General features: G+C 35.2%; 1 protein-coding gene and 1 long non-coding RNA gene across 3 annotated transcripts in view; one reads left to right on the top strand and one right to left on the bottom strand.

Moving 5' to 3' along the window:
* LOC143537320 (uncharacterized) overlaps positions 1-18,092 on the bottom strand; it is a 239,718-nt gene extending 221,626 nt beyond the window's left edge. Inside the window, exon 1 of the mRNA XM_077031112.1 lies at positions 18,086-18,092. The gene's annotated coding sequence lies outside the window, so the exon portion shown is untranslated. The remainder of the gene's footprint in view (positions 1-18,085) is intronic.
* Positions 18,093-21,410: 3,318 nt separating this feature from the next.
* On the top strand, positions 21,411-22,315 carry LOC143537285 (uncharacterized). Of its 2 annotated transcripts, XR_013136026.1 has the most exons (4): positions 21,411-21,678; positions 21,754-21,815; positions 22,006-22,054; positions 22,243-22,293. It is a non-coding gene; the product is annotated as an uncharacterized LOC143537285 (long non-coding RNA). The 2 variants fall into 2 exon arrangements; XR_013136025.1 differs by having other exon boundaries at positions 21,411-21,815; positions 22,243-22,315.

The raw sequence follows: 22,315 nt of genomic DNA, 5'->3' as shown, positions 1-22,315 counted from the left end.
TTTAATGTTTTGTTAGTTTGTTTTTGAAGATTTTAAAACATGTAACCTTTTTTTTTTGAACTTCTTAAAGTAAATAAAATGAATTTTATGTTAATTGTTTTTTTTTTATTTTTCATGTTATACAAATACGAATCGTAGTTTATAATCCAAATCGCAAACGAAAAACGAAAAAAAAAAAATTTTACACTGTAACCGGTTGGAACCGGTTACAGTACAGGAACCGGTTTAGGAACCGATAAGAACCGGTTAGATAGGTTAGGGGTCCGAGGGTGGGAGAACCGGTTCGGCTCCCTAACCGGTTCGAGCCTGGAACCGGTTTAAAATGGGGTTTTGAATATAGGAACCGGTTAGGAACCGGTTCCGGTTCCTAGTCCCAAACCGTTTTGAACATCTCTAGCCGAGTACGAGATTTTGCCTCCCGGACAAGGTTTACTTCAAATAGACTTCTTAAGTGGATATCCGAGCAAGGTATGCTTTTTATTGATTTTCCGAGTAAGGATCATTGATTTGGCATATCCGAGCAAGGTTCACTTTGTCAAGCAGAATTGTTCTTCAAGACCAAGTATTTTACTCTTCCGAGTAAGGTATGGTCAACCAAGTCCAAGAAGCCAAGTAATTGGAAGACCGGGCAAGGTATTCTTTAATAATTATGGTCCGAGTATACTTGATGAGTTAATGGAATATCTCTAAGTTATATCGAGTAAGGTTCTGCTCAAGTAAGGTATGTATTCTCGAGTACGCCTTATCAATAAGTTATTCAATGACAATGAGCTGAACAGGACCATAGAAGAACAAGGTTGCTCGTAAGGATTTGTCGGGCAAAGTCTGATAAGTCCAAGAAGATTGAAGTCTACTGGGTGAATATTTTACTTGGTAAAATATTCTTTAAGTAAAGTCTACCCGGAAACTGATTCCGAGTACACTTCTATGTTTACCAAGTCTGAAGGAAGGCCGAGTACACTGCGTACTCGGAGACTGAAGTTTAATGAAAAGCTTACCCGGAAGACTTGTTTTACACTTAGTTTTATTTTTGAATATGTAATTTGAATATGTACTATCGGATAGGGTTTCTAGAAGGAATGACAGCTGTCTTAGGTTGGCAGGCCTATAAATAGAATAATTAGGGCACGCCGCCGAGAGAGACGAAGACACAGAGGGACACAGAGAGACAGAATACACACGACACATTAATTGAGAATATTTTGTGTGTGTAACGGCTGTCCGAGGATTCCTTATAAACCCTAAATCGATTACTCCTTTTGTATGACTAACATTATATAAATGGAAATCTTTTGAGTGAATCCTGTGTGTGTCTTCTATCTTTGAATATTCATTGCAACCGTATGTTTGTTATTGATTCCGCCTTTAACAAACGGTCATCTTTCTAAATATAGTAACCCGTCATTAACTCTCTTGTCAACACGATTAATTTTGTGTGAGTTATGACATGATTGATTAAAGATCCGAGCCGAATCGACCATAAAAGTGGGACCTGGCAAGTGGTATCAGAGCTGGTTACTGCTATTTTTTAGAAAGATTGTTGCTGATTGAAGATTTGAAGAAGAATAACGTAAGCAGAGCACTGTTCGATTGATTTGTGACGTCAGCTGCCCTGTTTTTCATTTTTCTTTCAGATCTACAATTTTTCGGTGTTTTCTCTTCCTTGTTTCGTTTAAAGTTTTAATCTTTATATCTAAATCTTGTTCTAATCACATCAGACACATCAGATCTGAGCATTCTGGTTTCAGATCTGATTATTTTGAAAACTTTTTATAAAAAACTGATATTTGTTTTCTCAAAATGTCTGGATATGAGGAACAAGAGGTGTCTACTAACAAGATACCTAGGTTGTATGGACAGGAAAACTTTATCAAATGGAAGGTACTCTTTGAAGCAGCCGTATGCTACAATGACATTGACATGTGGAACTCCATCAAGAATGGTCCACAAACTACTGTTGAAGAAGGTTGCAAATGTTTTCTATTGAACACTAGAGATTATTTGAACAAGTTTCAAACTAAGTCACTAGATTGTTTCTTTGTTGGATATTCTACTCACTCAAAGGCATACAGAGTTTATGTGAAAGATCACATGAGTGTGTTAGAGTCATCTGACATCATTTTTAATGAAAATCAATTCAATACAGTCAGTGGTGCAACATGGCTGTTTGATCATGAGAGACTAATAAAGTCATTCAAGATTTATTCTGAAGACTTTGATGATTCATTCTACAAGACCAGTGTGATTGAAGAGAATAAGAAGAAAGAACTGGACTTGGAAGAATTGTGAAAGAATGTTGCTAGAAAAGAAAAGGAATACACTTTTGTGAAGAGCTCCTCAAGCAATGCAATTGAACAAGATCTGGAGATAACAAGTCAAGACAGTCCTAATGTACAAAATGATCATGTTCAGAATGGGAGTGACACAGGCAACCAATCAAATGAAGATGAAGCTGCAACAACAGCAAGATTTCAAGACTTGTTTCAAAGCTTGAATCTGGGAAACAATGGTGCATCTACTTCAGGACAAAACAATGATGAAGCACCAGAGTTTCATGATGCAGAAGCTGATTTGATCATTGAAGAACCTGAGCTTAATGAATCAAATCTTGACACAAATTTGTCTACAAATATGATAATACAAACTCCTACTGTTGAAAAGAATCATCATGCTGAAAATATCATTGGTGACTTGCATGAAAGAGTAACAAGGAGTCATTCTGAGATAACAAACATCTGTCTTTACTCTTGCTTTCTATCCCAATTAGAACCAAAGAATATTGCTCAATCATTAAAAGCCAACAGTTGGGTAGAGGCTATGCAAGAGGAATTAGCCCAGTTTAGAGATTTACATGTATGGGATCTTGTAGACAAGCCACATGACAGATATGCAATTGGAACCAAATGGGTGTTCAGAAACAAAATGGATGAAAGGGGTTTGGTGATTAAGAACAAAGCAAGACTTGTAGCACTGGGATGTCTTCAAGAAGAAGGGATAGACTTTGAGGAAGAATTTGCACCAGTTGCAAGACTGGAAGCCATAAGAATTTTCCTTGCATATGCTGCCTCAAAGAACATAAGAGTATTCCAGCTTGATGTTAAATCTGCATTCCTAAATGGAAAGATTGATGAAGAAGTGTATGTGGCTCAACCACTAGGTTTTGAGGATCCCATGTATCCAAACAGGGTGTATAAGTTAAACAAAGCCCTTTATGGATTGCATCAGGCTCCTAGAGCATGGTATAATGAGCTATCAAATCATTTACTTGAAAATGGTTTCACAAGGGGAGCCATTGACAAGACACTCTTCTACAAAAGAAAAGGGTCAGATTTGCTGCTTTTACAAGTCTATGTTGATGATATAATCTTTGGATCAACAAATGAAAATATGTGTTTGGAGTTTGAAGAGGTGATGAAGTCCAAGTACAGCATGAGTTCCATGGGTGAAATGAACTTCTTTTTGGGGCTACAAGTTCAACAAAAGGCTGAAGGGATCTTCATTCATCAAACTAAGTATGTGCAGGACATTTTGAATAAGTTCAACTGTCATGCTTACAAGACTGCTTCAACTCCAATGGACACCAAAGAAAAGATGATAGCTGATGAAAAGGGGGAGTCAGTTGATGAGCATGAATACAGAGCCAAGATTGGATCTCTGATGTATCTGACTGCAACAAGACCAGATATCATGTTTGCTGTGTGTGTGTGTGCTAGGTTCCAGTCAAATCCAAAAGTCTCCCACATGAATGCTGTTAAAAGAATATTCAGATACCTGAAGGGAAGACCAGACTTAGGGATTTGGTATCCAAAGAACCAATCCTTTGATCTGATTGCATATACAGACAGTGATTATGATGGATGCAATATGAGTAGAAAGTCAACATCAGGGGGATGCCAGTTTTTAGGAGAAAGGCTAGTGTCATGGCAATGCAAGAAACAGACTACAGTATCAATCTCCACTGCAGAAGCTGAATATGTTGCTGCATCTGCCTGATGTGCACAAGTTCTCTGGATTCAAAATCAGATGCTGGACTATGGTTTGAATTTTCTAAACACCCCTATTCTGATTGATAATACTGCTGCATATTTTACTGTTAAGAATCCTATGCAACATTCTAAGACTAAGCACATTGAAATCAGACATCACTTCATCAGAGATTGCAGTGAAAAATGTTTGATTGAAATGCAAATAGTTGATACAAGTGATAATTTGGCTGACCTATTCACCAAACCACTTGATAGAACCAGATTCAACTTTCTTTTGAAAGCCCTGGGGATGATCAACTCTGATGAAATCTGATTAAGGATGTGTGCTTGGTTGGGTACCTCTATGTGCAACTTGAATATTTTATTAGAGGTTACACTTGCTGAATATGTTGCTGAATATGTTACTAAGTATGTTAAATGTTATGTGACTTAACTATTTCTATGTGTGTATCTCTGTGATAACTGATAATTTTATTAGAGATTACACATATTGAATATGTTTCAACTAAATGTTATTTAATATGTTTTGATTATGTCACTGTTTTGATGTTAACTGATAGGTGCTTGAGTAACTATCTGTGCAATTTGCTTGAAATTGATGGTAATTCTTGACTATCATGTTAACTGATCTGATGTTATGATAAGTAGTTTGATCTGTTTAGGTGAAACTGAATGCTTATATGATGTCATGAGTAATCACATGTTTACGGTTACTTGAATATGTTCTTAATCTGATCTTCTGAAATTGTTAAGATATGATAGACATTGAATGTTAGTACAATATGTTTTTCTTGATGATGTTAAGAATGATTAAGATTTAAGTATGTGATGCAACTGTTTGTGTCAAAATGAGTTTTATGTCAAAATTAAGTGATTCATTGAATTTTATAATGAATTTTGCATAAATACTATATTTTGGTCAAAACATGAGCAAGTTGATTAATGGTGAAGAGATATGATAAGATTGTTCAGTTCAAGCTTTTAAGAAGCTTAAAAGAAGGATTTTTTTTAAAAGGGAAAGTCTCAAGTAGTTATTTTTGCTGAAAATTATGTCATTTGCCCAGTTAGAAGGACATGCACTTGTGTATGTTTGGTCCTTAAATCTCTACAGATTCAAAGGATAGCCATTGACCTGAAAACTGAATGCATTTGGGGAAATCATGACTTGTTTCTTATTTCTTCACTTAAAACTATGTCAATAACTCTGACTTTGACAGGACATATATTCACATGTATGTTTGGTCCTGTTGACCACTTTTGGTCAAAACAGGATAGCCATTAACCTGATAAGAAAGAGATATTGGGGTGATTGAATATTAAACTGTGTTTTTGGGAAATGATAGTACATTGACTACTTAGCTGCTCATATGGAACTATTAGGCAAAAAAAGGCCTTAGTATAGTCATTAACATGTATGGTTACTTTCCCATGATGATGTAAAATCTAAGGTGATATAAACATAATGAATATGTTAATCTTTATGTGGAGATGCATAGTTGTTTTGCATGTCTCAAGATAGATCTCTCCGAATGATATGGCAGAAAAGTGATTACCCAGTCATACACGAGCCTGTTGTTATTTGGTCAACCAAAATGAAACATCTTTAAATATGACAAAGAACATGCTTAAGAAAATTTGAGAAAATATCAAAAACAAGGGGAAGAATGAATAAATCAACCAAAAGTTGATAAGTGTTTTAAATATTTTATCAAACAAGAGGGTTACAACAAGAACTACAAAGATGTTGGCAAAATCTGTCTCATCTTGAATGAAAGGCATGTTGCTAACTGTAAGTCCAACGTTCAACCTCTATATATGTTTGAATCTAAAAAATACAAAAAAAAATACAATAAGTTCTGTCATACAAAAACTATTTTTGACCAAATACAGGAGGTTGGAGTCAAATTGGGGTGATCTGGGGAAAGCCAAATAAGCTTTGAGAAGAGATATGAGGCATCATAGCACAGTGTTGACCATTATTGCATTATGCTCAAATTGAACTTTAATCATATCACCAAAGAGATGAAAATCATGCTAAGTTTATACCTGCTGTTAACCTATCTAAGTTGTCATAATAATGCTGAGAGTGAAGTAATGAGATAGCTGCTTAGTCAATATGATCCCATTCCTGAGATCTTTTCAGTTTAATAAAGATATTGTTTTAAAATGAATTATAACTGAAATTTGATCTCTAAATGCACCATTTGCACTTAAACTATGTTATGAAATGATATATAACTTAGAAATGTCTTTGACAAGTGGTTTAAGTCAAAAAGTGTTGCATTTTGCCTAAAATAGGTTGAATATGTAAGTTCGAGTAAGATTTGATGATTTATAACCTTCTCGAGCACAAACTGTTTGAATATGTATTTTCGGGTAAGGTTTAACCTTTCCGAGTACAAAACAGTTGTCTATGTGTGAATATGTTGTTTCGGGTAAGGTTTAACCTTTCCGAGTACAAAACAGTTGATTATGTGTGAATATGTAAGTTCGAGTAAGGTTTGATGATTTATAACCTTCTCGAGCACAAACTGTTTGAATATGTATTTTCGGGTAAGGTTTAACCTTTCCGAGTACAAAATAGTTGTCTATTTGTGAATATGTTGTTTCGGGTAAGGTTTGAAAAATCTCAACCTTTCCGAGTAAGCTTAGTCATTTCTGACTAACTTTATGATTTTCGAGCATACTTTGAAGTGTTTACACTTTTCGGGTAGAGTACACTGTTGCACTCATTTTCCCGAGTAAGCTTGAAGTCTTGAGATGATTATGTGTTGAAATAGCTGTCTTTTAACAAGAAATTCTTGTTTCGAGCAAGCTATGCATGTTATATGCTAGTTTCGAGTAAGCTATGCATGTTATATGCTGATTGTGTTTCCAAGCAAACTTTGTGAACGTAAGTACACCGAGTAAGCTTTGTGTGAATATGTTGTTAGGAAAGGCTGGTTAATCTTTCCGGGCACGCTTAGATGTTACTGTTTAAGTTTGTCATGTTTCGGGTATGGTTTGAAATGTTGAGTTTCCTCGAGTAAGGACATACCTGATGATTGAATGTATTTATCCTAGCGAGCTCAGTGCTAACTTAGGATTTTCGAGCAAGCTCTATGAAATTTTAAACTATAGCACACTTAAATGTTTATGTGTTTAATTTCATTTCGAGCATGCTCTGTGATATTTGTGGTTATGATTTCTTTGAAATGACAAGTGTTTTCGGGCAAACTTTGTTTTCCGAGCACACTTTATATTTCGGGTACACTTGTGTTCCTTCAATATACTTGGTAATTTCAAACTTTAACTTTCCGAGTACACTGTCTGCTAGAATTTCTTTTCGAGCACACTTTGTACTATATGAAAGTTATTCGGGTATACTTTACATAAGATTGTTGTCCGAACACACTTTACATTTGAAAGAGTGCTCGAGCACACTATGTATACAAGCATACTTGAATGAATGCGTTGATTGAATATGTTAGTTAATATGATAAAATTGATTATGATTCTTATTAGGGTTCATGATGGATAAGTTTTAATTTGAAATTGAGAAATGCTTGAGAAACTTTATCTTTACATACTTTACCATTTTTGGACACACTTTTAAATAGATAAGGAAACCATTCTTGAAATAGATAAGAAAGTTATGTGATAAAAGATAAAACATTTTTAAAGATTCTCACTTTATCTGACATGCTGAAGAAAAGCAAAATATGCAGACCTTTATTCATAACTCTTTTCTGATAAAGCTGCAGATATGTACCTTACTTTTGACTTAACTCTCTTTAAAAGAAGACCTGTATATGCTATTTAAAATTTCAAAATTCACATTTCAAGAGTAACTCACATTTGTGTTTTTGTGCAGATTTCAATATTATTCATGACAACGGTTTGAACTGAAATATTATTTTTACCTTAATTTCTTTTTACTTTCAGATCTAACTGATAATTGTGTGTTCATTGATGTAACAAAAAATCAGCAATGGATCCAACTCCAAGTAATTCCAATTCCTACAAACATCATCTTTCTGAAGAACTGAAGAAAGCATTGCAACGAGTTCAAACCCTAATGTCTGAGGTTGAGAAGATCTCAGCTGCCCCAAAACAGGGGGAGAAAGTACTGAATCAGGGGGAGAATTCACTGAAGCTTCTCTCAATTTATGAAAAGGACAGCTCAGATGATGAAGCTGACAATGTTCCAGAAAATGAAAGGAAGGATCGTGGGGAAAGAAGGAAATTAAAAGGAAAAGAAATTGCACAAGAGGATGTTGAAATTAAGAAAATGGACTTTGAAATGAATACAATGGACTCTGAACTGAACGAATCTGAATCAGAAGCCAAAAGAGTCTATGAGCAAAGAATGACAGAAATTCATGACAGAGAATTTCTGAGTCAAATGTTGTCTGACAAAGACTTTAAAGAACAAGAAAATTTGTTGAAAATGTTTGAAGATGAGAAAAGGCTAAGAGATGAAGTGATAAATAAACAGAGAGAAGTCCCACAAGAAGTAATTGACAACTGCTTAAATGATAAAGAAATTCCAAATGGTGTGCTAGTATCTCTACTCAAGTTGATTAAACAAGAAGAACCCGAGACAGAAGTGAAAGAGAAACTAGACACTGTCATTGACATGATTTCAAAGGTTTTAAGCAAAGAAAAGAATACTCAAGACAATGAACTAAAAGGTTTGAAATTGAAAGATGATTTGGAACAAGAAGTGGAAATTCAAAAATTCTTAAGCAAATATGATGGTAAACCAAAATTTTTGATTAAGAATGGAATTCCTTTTGAATATGTAAAATTAATGACAAGAAAAGAGATTTTGAGCAACTTCAAGAAAATGAAAGGACAACAGCTGAACTTGAAGAAGGGAGCCGCTCAGTCTCTGGTTGGTAAGAACAATGGAATGTCCAAAAAGATGGATGATCTATCAAGGATGACAGTGAAAGGGAAATTCAATGTAGAGGAATTCTGCAAACATACAACATCCTTGCTTCCAAAACAAAACAAAACAAAGAAAAGGAAGATATCTGTGGATAGTCAGGAAAAACTAATGCAGATGCACTTGAAGATGGATAAAACCCCTAACAAGGTTGTTGCAAAAGGCAAAAATCCTTCTGTCAACCACAATGTTATGCCAAGTGGAATATTCTGTGATTCCAGGACTGAACATCTGAATGTTATGATGGAAAATGGAGAGATTGTGAAGATCTTCTCTAAGATTAACTTCAGAAAATTCAATCTATGGCAATTGAATGTGCTTGCAGCACTGCATCTCTCTGATTCCAAGGAAAGGCAAAGGCCTACAAGTGGTATGCAATCAGAGTTGCTGGGATTCTTGAGAAAGCAGCAAAAATTGGACTTTCCATGCCTAAACAAGCATCTTTGGCTAAATTGAAGAATGTTTAGGATTTGCTTATGCAACTTTTGCTTATGTAATTTGATTATGAAATTTGACTTTTAATTTGATGTGTATTTTGCTAAGTGTATGTAACCACAGAGTGTTTTGGGTCAGCTGAGGTGTTCCAATCTAGGGGGAGATTGTTGGGTCAAGAATTTGACCCAAATGAGGAGATTTGACCGAAAACGAAGAATATGGAAGATTGGAATCTTCTCAACCTCCTCAGAAACTGCTAAGTATTGAATCCGAGCACACCTTGGACCTTCGAGTAAGCTTTTACTTAGCCGAGTACGAGATTTTGCCTCCCGGGCAAAGTTTACTTCAAATAGACTTCTTAAGTGGATATCCGAGCAAGGTATGCTTTTTATTGATTTTCCGAGTAAGGATCATTGATTTGGCATATCCGAGCAAGGTTCACTTTGTCAAGCAGAATTGTTCTTCAAGACCAAGTATTTTACTCTTCCGAGTAAGGTATGGTCAACCAAGTCCAAGAAGCCAAGTAATTGGAAGACCGGGCAAGGTATTCTTTAATAATTATGGTCCGAGTATACTTGATGAGTTAATGGAATATCTCTAAGTTATATCGAGTAAGGTTCTGTTCAAGTAAGGTATGTATTCTCGAGTACGCCTTATCAATAAGTTATTCAATGACAATGAGCTGAACAGGACCATAGAAGAACAAGGTTGCTCGTAAGGATTTGTCGGGCAAAGTCTGATAAGTCCAAGAAGATTGAAGTCTACTGGGTGAATATTTTACTTGGTAAAATATTCTTTAAGTAAAGTCTACCCGGAAACTGATTCCGAGTACACTTCTATGTTTACCAAGTCTGAAGGAAGGCCGGGTACACTGCGTACTCGGAGACTGAAGTTTAATGAAAAGCTTACCCGGAAGACTTGTTTTACACTTAGTTTTATTTTTGAATATGTAATTTGAATATGTACTATCGGATAGGGTTTCTAGAAGGAATGACAGCTGTCTTAGGTTGGCAGGCCTATAAATAGAATAATTAGGGCACGCCGCCGAGAGAGACGAAGACACAGAGGGACACAGAGAGACAGAATACACACGACACATTAATTGAGAATATTTTGTGTGTGTAACGGCTGTCCGAGGATTCCTTATAAACCCTAAATCGATTACTCCTTTTGTATGACTAACATTATATAAATGGAAATCTTTTGAGTGAATCCTGTGTGTGTCTTCTATCTTTGAATATTCATTGCAACCGTATGTTTGTTATTGATTCCGCCTTTAACAAACGGTCATCTTTCTAAATATAGTAACCCGTCATTAACTCTCTTGTCAACACGATTAATTTTGTGTGAGTTATGACATGATTGATTAAAGATCCGAGCCGAATCGACCATAAAAGTGGGACCTGACATAAAAAATCAAGGCGAACAAAATAAAACATGGGCGGGCACGAATTCGATGTGTCCTTAAACTTAGTGTTACCATAAAGAACTGACACGAATTGAATCGATCATAAAAAATAACACAAAAACCCTAAATAATAATTTAAAGAATGATAAGAGAAATTATTTTAAAGGGGGGGGGGGGCAATCAGGTTTCGTCCTGTGGTCCAATAGCGTATCGACGGCACTAAACTATGCAAATTAAAGTTTTTATAATCATAACTATATCCGGTTTGGTATTAATTAGTTTTAAGTCAAAACCAAAAGTTAATTCAATATTGGTTACATAATTCAATTCAAACCAAATATTAAATAATGGTTATTTAAATTTTCTCTTTTAAGTCCAATTCGGTTACAACTGAACTCGTTCCTACCATCTTATAAAGTATGTCTAAAATCATGTCTAGGCTGCCTAACAAAGGTGGGTCCTTGTTGTTGTAGGCCATAAAATGCATGTAGGATGTAATATGTTGTGGGTGTCCAAGAAAGGTTTGTGATAGACCTACTTGTGATAACGTCTTTTAATAGGGTTATGCTTTCAATAAACAAAAGTTTTCTAGACTAGATGGAAGGACTACACGAGTACATGGCCACCTTGAAAACCATCTCTACCACATGAGCAACTACTGTTTTCTCCGCTTTCATCTACGATCACATTTTAGAATCTTCGGTAATATTTACTAGTCGTGTTTCTTTCTTCTTCTTCTTTTTTCGTGATAGAAAATGGTTATGATCATTATGTTTTTTTTTTCTTTCACAAATTGATGTTCTATGTTTTTACATCAACACTTTAAATATTTGTGAAACTTGAAAATTGATTGATTGAGGCAGGATTCCTTACATTGTTTTCTTTTCACCAAGTTGTTCTCGAGTTTGACAAGATAGTAATCAAAAAATAAAAAATAAAAATAACATTGACACCATGATTATTATATATATTACAATTGCAAAGTTTCTTCTCCATAATGGTTTGTACTGAGTGAAGCTAAACTTGTACATCATACTACGTGTCTACTCCATCAAATTATTTCCACGTTTCATTACACATTTACACGTGTTTATTAGTTCCATCTTCATACCACACGACCCATTCTCCACCAAATTCCCATAATAGCCAATTTAAAGAATATGTTTCCAAAATTATCCTTAATAATTCAAGTTTCTAACTTTGTCCGTTTGTTATCTCGTCGCCGACAACATGATAGCGAACACCGACGATGCGTTACTGAAACAAATAGGATAACGACACGTGGTCAGAATTTGGCCGGAATAGGTCGTCGACGATGCGTTAGTGGATAACACATCGCCGCTACCCTACGTTAGCAACATAACGCATCGCCAACCCTATGTTATACGTAACGTAGGGTAGCAGCGATGCGTTATGTTGCTAACGTAACGTAGGGTAGCAGCGATGCATTATGTTGCTAACGTAGGATAGCAGCAATGCGTTATCCACTAACGCATCGTCGACGACCTATTCCGGCCACGTGTCGTTATCCTATTTGTTTCAGTAACACATCATCGGTGTTCGCTACCATTTTTACATCCACGTTTCAATGTTTGATACCTCACATTTATAATATTTTTTGTTGGCTCACTAATATATGTTTACGAATTTGTGTTGGTAACACTGATATTAACCTAATTTGTATGGGTCTGCAGCTGTAATGTACCGGTTTTTTTGTTTTTACATACGATAATTTGTGGTATTTTGGCATTGGCAGGTTTATTTCTTTTGTTTAGTTTCAATGTCGTAACTTGATACAGACTGACTCAACGTCAACTTGCAGCGAGTTTATGGTTTAACGTTTTTAGTTATGTTTTTTTGTTCGGTTTAACGATCCCGCCACGCAACCGTCACCACTTCTTTCCCTTCTTTATCTTTTTCATTTTCATGTTAGATCTGAAAACCCCTATCGACATCTCGCTGGATATTCCGGATCCAAATTTATTGATTCAAACCTCTCGCCGGATATTCTAAATGGATCGATTTAAACCGTTGCGAGCGAACATAAATCGATCCACCCATATATTAAATCACAGTGAAGAAGATGAAATGGATTTGATTGTATTTCTTCAAAGGAATGAAAATCGGAGAGGATGAAGATGTTATGGCCCACCAAGCGCCTGCATGAGAGAGAAGGAGGGACCCACGCTTCAAGTCCGTTGCAGGTTTGCGGCACCGGACCTGCAACAATCTTTAATGCTCCACAACGGTAGTCTGACTCCCTCCACGTCTGTCAGTTGCCACATAGGATCAGACCTCGGGGTATGTATGCCGTTGTAGATGCTCTAAGGAAAAAAGCTCAGAGCAAGACACGTTGAAAACACGTGTTAGTGTTGAAAGGTTTGCTTAACTCAACACTCTAGTAGTACTCTGCGCAATAAAAGATCAAGCAATAGACAACCAACATGATATGGAAACTGATTTTTAAACATATTCATCTAACAAACCCTATAGGACCCTCGATCTCATCAAGTAAAATCCTAAAGAATAACTATTAGATTATTAAGCAATCAGTTGGATTGATTTCCTCACAGTTATCAATTAGGGTTAATTAATAGTATCTAAAGCAAGCAATCTCACGAGACACTAAACCCTAGATAACTTGATAAACTAAACACGACATCATGAACAAGGATCAACACAATAACCCAGCAAGAATACTGTCACTAATCTAACCTAGAATGCGATTGACCAAGACACATGAACAACTCTTCACCTCACAGCTATTGGAGTTTAGCAGAACATTCAAAATACTAATCAACGATCAACAAGCTTCTATGATCTAATAGGCCTATTCAATCACAATAATCAAAACACCAAGTAATGATTAAACATAAACCCTAAATCTAAAGAACAAAATCAACGTTTAACACCTTACCTTTAAAATATTTATTTTGGCTTTACTAATTCATGTTTACGAATTTACGTTGGCACCGCTAATACTAATCGAATTTGTGTTGGTTCGCAGCTGTAACGTGCCGGTTGTTAAACAAAATATAAAACAACATCCGTATGAAATACTGATTGATGTGCAGCGTTGGTTTGGTTTGGTTTGATCCGGAGCTAATATTTGAGATCCGTATGAACTATCTTCATCTGATTCGTACCATGTTCTCATCCAGAATAACAATTTGCTCACATAGGCCCATATTATTAAGCAAGAATTACAACAAATTAAGGCTACAACAAGGCAATCAAGAGGTCCGGTTTCATGGCTGATTTATAACAGCAAATGTCAATCATGTCCCTTTAATGTTCCTAAAGTTAAGGTTTCAAGATTCCTAATTCTATGACATATTACGAAGTAACAGATTACAAACATGTTCCCATCAGTACAAACCTCATCACTCTGACATATCCCACTGGACACCCGTTCTTTGCTGCACTCTCTCCTGCTGCATTTGCTTTCGTTACCAGGACAGTTTCCTCAATGGCAGGTTTGGTAATTACTTCATCCGGTTGGGGCGTTATTGGGTTTTCAAGCACTTCTTTGTTCGCCTCCTACTGTTTAGAGAACAGCCACTGTACTTATACAAACGCTTAAAACAATTAACAAACCATGAGATTGACTTCACCTCTTTACCATTACTAACGGATATAGAAATAGAAGCCGCCAAACTTGTCTTTTGAAAGTAGGAAACACAACAAATAGTTAGATATCCTACTTATCTTATGGACAAAAGAATTGAAGCCGTATATCAACCGTTAATTTACCTAAACACACCAGCGTCAAAGCGTCAGAATGTGCGGATACAGAACCTTGTTATAATTAAATTCCATTTCAAAGTTTATTCCCTTTTAGCTCAATTTAAAAAAAAATAAAATCATAACTTATTGTGAAATGTTCACCAAAATATCGGTTACCAAAAAATTATATCTCATATACCAATATAAATATATATACATTTTCAAGTGTTATATCAAGTTCACTTTCGTTTTCATTCAATCCAAGAATGGATATAGTTTAAAGTCTATATGTTCAGGGAGTACTTAAGGAATAAAGGTGTGAGTAATTTAAAAATAATAATAATGATTAGATTTCTTGTTAGATGGTTAATACCTTTCTTTTCTTGTAACCAAACATATTCTTTTACATTCCTATATTTAATGGTGCATTGGGCTCTTAGACAATATTATTAGCATTGGGCAATTTGCATGGTATTTAACTTTCTGATTTGAGAAGGAAATTTCATGGACAATACAATTGGTATGTCACTTGTTAATTATTTCATTTTATATTTGTTTTCAGTGCTAATTTAAGTATATATGTATGCTTATGGTATAAGGGGGTTGAGTAGGATACCTGCTATCATGCTTATGGTACTCTCTTAAGTGTTACCCAACAACGGTATGTGTGTAACCCGGAATCAATAATAATACCGGTATGCGCACAGCTTGTTATTGAACGCATAACCGGTGACGGTAAATGCATAACTGGTGGTGCTGGTACACACGTAACCCAGAACTGGACGCGTAACCAGTGCTGAAAACCAGAAGCAAAGCTTAAATGTATAGTAGTTAAAAAAAAAATAAAAAACTCTTTTTAAAACTACCCCATTTTGACCCAAACCTCTTCTAACCCAAAACCCATTCTGATCCGACCCCTTTTGACCCGAACCAAATCAACCCGTTTATGGGTCGACCATTTCTGACCCTAAACCATTGTGACTTGAACCCACCCCACCCGACCCGTTTGCCGGTCCTAGCAGTGAGAGATACAAAGCTATTTTGTAATTCTCTTTTTCTTTAGAATCTCTCTAACCGATCGTGCTAATAACTATTCAAAAACTATCAGATATGTATAAATCGATTACAGTGAATACCGACAGAAACATAATTATGTTTGGATTTTATGCTCGCTTACACGCCCAAAAGGGATCTTATGCTTTTGGGTCATGTTTTACATTGATGCAGTTGCAAAGGACCAGATTGATCACTTTGATCACCCTCATCCGCTCAGTCTTGTACATATGCAGCAGCCTAATAACAAAAGTGAAAAAGATGATGATGAAGATGAAGAAAAAGACGAAGATGAAGATAACTTTGTGAAGGAAGAGCGTCATGGTGGTAAATGCAACATGTGTAAGGAACATATCTGGTCATTTCACTTGTGTTACTACCACTGCGAGTCTTGCGACTACTCATTGCACAAATTATGTGCAGAACTACCCGAGACCCTAATAAATCACCAATCACATCCTGACCATAAACTTGAATTACTTTCTCCTCTTAATCCTATGTATATGTGTTCTATTTGCCATAATGAACAGAACGATTTATATTTCTATAGTTGTTCTGTTTGCTATATTCGCATGGACATAATTTGTGCCACAATCCCAAAACAGAAGATAAACCACCCTAGTCACCCCCACCGTCTGGAACGAATGCCCGGGCACATAGTATCTAATTGTGTCGCTTGTGGTAATAAACATGAAGGGGTCTTCTATCAATGCATTACTTGTCTTGGATTTCGGTTATACCAGGACTGTGCATTGTTGCCTGCCAAGTTACTAATACAAAACCATACGGATGGGACATTCACTCATTCTCATCCACTTACCCTTGCCTTTTCCTTTTCCTATTTTGATCAAAAATCCAAATTCCTTCCCACTTGTAGAGTTTGTAGTGGCTGGTTCCGTTTTCATTTTTGGATTTACAAATGTGATAGATGTCGATATTACGTGCATGTTGATTGTGCAACTTCAAAGAGAGAGCCATTTTCGTCCATCTTCTTACCTGCAAGTGAGCAATCTCTTCCTTTTTATATTGTTAGTTTTTGTGAAGATTATCTTAGTCTAATTTCAAGTATGTCATTCATCAGGCCTAGGAAAAACTTCTAAAAACTTTAATGAAGACGAGTATCCGAATCTGCTTCATTGTCCATTTCAAGATGATGGTGACAACCTTGTCAAGCATTATATGTCTAATCAAAACGAGTATATTGGTAAACAACATGATGGTGAAATGGTCAACCATTTTAGTCATCAACACCCACTCATCCTTTTTGACAAGCAAACATCCGTAGAGAAAATTCTTCACGATCCCATGAAAAGAGTTCGACTATTATGTGACGGATGTGTGAAACCAATCGTGGAAGTACCATTTTACATGTGTTGTCTGTATGTTGATGGAAAATGTCAGTTTGTTCTTCATGAGTGGTGTGCCAAGCTACCCTTGAAGGTGCAACACCAAGCGGTCCATCCCGCGCATACTTTTATTCTTCTGCCAAAAATCCCTAGTAAGTTCTTTGGCGTGTTCAACTGTACTATTTGCGAATTACCATCCAATGGTTTCGCGTACGGGTGCACAATATGTAACATTTATGTTGATATCAATTGTGCATTCATACCCGAAGAAATCACACATGATGCTCATCCAGATCATCTACTATCTAAAGTAAACCCTCCACGTAATGCATTGAAGTGGCAATGCAAAGCATGCAAATATTCTATGCGCTCGAGGTGGGGATATCATTGTCCCTCTTGTGATTTCTACATTCATATTGGGTGTGCTTTTTTATTGCCTAGAGTGATTAAGCACAAGTGTGATAAACATCCTGTGAGCCTAAGGTATGAGCCCGCGGAGGACCATATTAATGAATACTTTTGTGAAATATGTGAGTATGAATTTAGCCCTTGGAAGTGGTTCTATCATTGCACTACTTGCGCCCAATCTATACATCCCATGTGTGTGCCCTTAATACTTCAATGTGAACAATCTAAATATGCCTATGATACTACTATCTATAATTTTCACAATGTCAAATTTGAAGGAAAGCTTGAGATAAAAGGTCACTCGCACCATTTGACCTTTGTTAAAGGGCTTGAGAGCGATGGAATGTTCATTAAGTGTCATTCCTGGCTATTAGAGCGTGACATGATCTTTAAGTGCTTGGAGTGTAAGTTTGCATTTCATTATGCTTGTGCTTCTTCATTTGTCTGTTAATCAAGCTCTTTGGTCTTATATTGTTGTAAATTTTGGTTTCGATCTTTTATCAATTAGTATCAACCATTTGACTATTGTAAGCTTTTTATGTGTGTCAAATCAGTTATCAGTTATCTTGTAACAACCTTTTAATATAGTTTGGCGAATCACACTATTGTAAACTTTTTAACACTGTCCACTACATAATTATGCATGAATTACAAACAAAGACCACAAGAAGACATTCAAAAGGTCCGGTTTCATGGAGGATTTATAACAACAGCAAATTAATGTTAAACTAGAATTCTTTACCCGCGCGTTGCGCCGGTACCCTTTTTTTGTCGTCGGTTATTTGGTTCCGACAATACGTAAGTCACCAAGTATCAGTATATGTTTTTATATAGGATCATATAGAAATTACACATGTTAAGAGTTCTATGACTTTATATAATATTATATAGAAGTTACATGTGAGAGTTTTATGACAAAAATTGCATTTCATCATTGCCTGTGTTATTTTATGATACAAAAGTTCAGCCACCCATCTTTGAGGAGGTACAAAAGGTTGGTGTGTTGTAGACTTGTAGGCTCGCGGATGATCTTTACGTTAGATGGTGTACCTGCATTGAGATATCGCTGTCAAGTGGTTTGGTTTACGGACATATGGAAACGTAACTAAGACTGATGTAAATATGCTACTTCGGTAGTTACCAAAAAAAAACACGCTTCATGTTGTGAATGCATTACTTATGGTCTTTTCTGAGTGGGTTATCAAAAGATAAGATTTTCTTGGTTAGTATTTTGACATGTTTTTTGTGTGATGAATTTGTGTACTTTAAAAGCAATTATGTAGAAATCACATTCATGTATAAAAAAGTGTGGCATTTGGATTGATTATGAAGATTAACATAGCTTAATTGACTATATAAGGTGAAACTTCGTAGTAAACGCTTCGCACCTATCAAAATTCAAACTTGACTTGGTAATTTGCTAATTTACTAAAAAATACATTTATGTAAAAACCAAAACCATCTAAAAGCTAACATTTGGACTTGATTGTGAAGTTTAAATTAGCTTGACTCACCTTAAAAGTCAAAGTCAAAAAGAGCATAACTCAACACAAAATTAAATTTTCTTTTCCTTTTTTGTTAACTTAAAAAAAGATGAGAATGTTTACTCTCCATCGCATACCAAAACACGCTAGTAATTTTTGTAAATTTGACCTTTTCTTAAATTGTTGACATTCACACCCATTATTTTTAAAAGAACCAATATTGTCATTGATAGTAATCCTTTTGTTTTGACTGATACCCGAAACATGAAAGTAGGTCAAATTGACCCATTAGTAAAATATATACATTTTTTTAACTGACCTATGTCCAAAATACTCGTAACCATTGTTGTATCAAAACTAATCGAATCAGAATGTAAAAAATACCCGTATAAAAAATCATCTTTTTGTTTTGCCCGACTACCGTAAAATTTGAAGCAATTCTAAATCCGTAATTGAAAAATGGAACCAAGGTAGAGCTTTTCAAGGCCAAAAACAAATAAGCACAATCTGGTTAACAGTTTTTTCAATCCAATATGTTTCATATCTTAAAGAAAACATTGAAAAATTTAGCTTGAAAAGAAACAACGCAAATAGATCAAGCAGGTAGCTGTTTGTAATATTATGGCTATCCAAGTTTTATATAAATATACCACATTGACATTCTATCAATTACTTACCTCCAAACACGCAAGCCTTGATACCTTTAACAACAAACCGAGAGACAACCACCTATAACCCAAAGTTGTGCAAAGAATAATTATTAGTAATGTCTAATATAATGAAACAAATAAATGTTAATGAATATTCAATATATCACCAAAGCAAGAAAACATCAAATAATCACACAACTAAGCTAGACCTTATTCAATCCTGTTTATAACAAAACGAAGAATAACATATATGCATTCTATTACTGAATTATGATCCCCCAAAAAACAAAATGAACAGCTTTAGATACATATGAAAAGTAAAACGAAAAACCGAATACCGTGATATAATTACCATGTTAAAAGAACGGTAAGGAAAGTTTACTACCGTTGCTTATGGTAATAGATGATAAAAAGAATGGTCGTTGAACCATTGTATGGTGAGAATTTATATGTACTCGTTTATTATATTTTTCGATAAGTTGATATAATATTGTTTATTATGACTTTTATGATGACTTGAATTGAAAGTTGATTGCCTTACTTTCATTATTATATATATATATATATATAAGTAGGGATGGATCTTGCAAGAAGCGATATTACAGCAAGAAGTGCGGGAAGTGAAGGTGTAACTCCATTAATCCCTAATTTCAATCCCTTTCTTATTCTTATTAAGAGCATTCTCAACTTATCCCCAATTTCCATCTCTATAATTACACTAAAAAACACTACATTTCTCTCTTATGTTCAATTAAATAATATTATTTTATTTACTTTATCATTACAGTTTTCTCTCTCCTATACTCACAACCAATTCAACAAATATTTAAAAAAAAATAGAGGCAAACTTTGTTTCCTAAAAATTACAAAAAATCACCACGTTTTCTCTTTTCACCCTATAATTAACACTCACAACCACTCAAACCCCACCATACAATTTGCATACTTACCTCACATAATTTTAGGGGAAAATTCCCAAAATAGGCTAAATGAGGAGAGAGTCTCAAAATAAGTCAAACTTTGATCAAATTCCAAAAGTAATCCTTTGAAAACCATCTGCGTCGACGAATTTGGATTCCAACCGATTATTTTCGTCTACCAATGCTACAATGACATGTGTAAAGGCGCCGACGCATTCAGATGGTTTTACAATGAAATCCGTCTGGATCAATAATATTGAAATGAAAATCATCTGCACGAAAAACATCTCCAAAAATCATTGAAATCCGTGTTTATTTGAAATTCATCTGAGCAGATGAATTTCAAGTGAATTTCGTCTTCGGAGACGATTTTCAAAAAAACATGCACCACCACCATCATCATGATCTGCACTTTCTGTTCACTGACACCACCACCACCACCACCATCATATCCTTAAGATTCATTTTCGTTTAAAGATTTCAAGTACTACCTGACTTGACTTGTTAAGTACAAAAAATATAAAAATTTGGGAGGCCCGTTCGATGAAATGCTTTAAAAGGTTTAAAAGTTAAATGAATAAGTTTGATTTCATATTGGTGGTTCGATCCGTAATTGCAATCTTTTATTGTGAAGCGAACATACACTACTTTGTTCTTTATTTATTTGATAAAATTTGTTATGATGAACTTTCATGTGAACATGTAATGCAAAATGACCCACTACATGGTTTAACGTGTCGCGGCGCAACGCCACCCTAAATTAATCTGTAGATGTTATATGTCACCTTTACTGTTCCATCTCATCAGGATGGTAAGCCAATTTCAACAGTAAGTTTGTTTTGCTTCTGCTGATAAAATTGATAATATTGATATGGTATTCTATGTGATGGGATTTGCAACAGAAAGATAGAAACAGCAGAGGGTGGTTTCAACAACAGTGTGGAGTCAATGACATTTTTTGGTAGGCAAAACAAATCCTAATATTTACAATTGTTAAAAGTTGAGACTCCACAATGTTCACTGTGTTGTGGTCATTGGTGTAAGATGAAGAAATATTTATTTGCAGTCATTTATTGTGCTATTTACTAATGCCTTTATATATGTTACAGTGTCTATTAAAGATTAGTCTTTTACAATATTTGGATGTACAATGGCTCAAGTCTAAGGAGCAGGTAATTAGTATATTTTCATATTACAGACGACAGATGATTCATGAGTCTAATTACCCTGCAACTGCTTCCAGAATTTATTATATCACCAACACTTTTCCTAAACTGAAACTAATTCGCCCTGTGATAGTGATTGATGTTTGTAGACTACTTTTGTGGACAGGTAAGTTTTTTTCTTATTGTCCCATTTTTTAACTAATATCTTGGTTTTGTTAATAAATAATGTTGCAAAATGCAGGTTATGTTTCCATGTAATGCAACCTCAACGGGTATGAAGCCTTTCTCCTCGACAGACAACAGGTATGAAGCTTTGCTCCTATACTTTGGATTGCAATGCTAAATAGTTATTTGACTTGCTGCTAATAGTTGCAACAATATGTACGTGTTATAATTTTACATAACAGAAGATTTACATTGGCTTAAGTTTCTTCATATTCTGGATTGTAAATTTTTTGTAATCATAAATGGTTGCTTGATTTGTTGTTAACAGTTGCAGCATTATGTACATACAAGGGCATGAGGCAGCTTCATTTGTAAAGGTAATTTCATTTCGTTTCGTTTCTGTAGTGTATAATTGAATTCCCTTACCTTTTACTTTTTGAACGAATCACCACTTCAAGTGGGATCTAAAGCAATTGTAAACTCAATTTTAAATGAATTGGTAAAGCTTTGGAAGGTTAGATACTGTCAAACTAAGCTAAAATTTTTCAATATGGTGGTGCTGTAGTGTGTTGAGGGAGAAGATAGAGACATCGAGAAAGAGAATATGAGACATGAGATAGACAGAAAAAGAGTGGTGG

This window comes from Bidens hawaiensis, unplaced genomic scaffold, assembly GCF_021521415.1.
Source record: "Bidens hawaiensis isolate Kalapana, Puna unplaced genomic scaffold, B.hawaiensis_p1.1 tig00011171_1, whole genome shotgun sequence".
Lineage (NCBI taxonomy): Eukaryota > Viridiplantae > Streptophyta > Magnoliopsida > Asterales > Asteraceae > Bidens > Bidens hawaiensis.
Note: the sequence above shows the minus strand (reverse complement) of the source record. Positions and strands in the feature narration are given on the sequence as shown.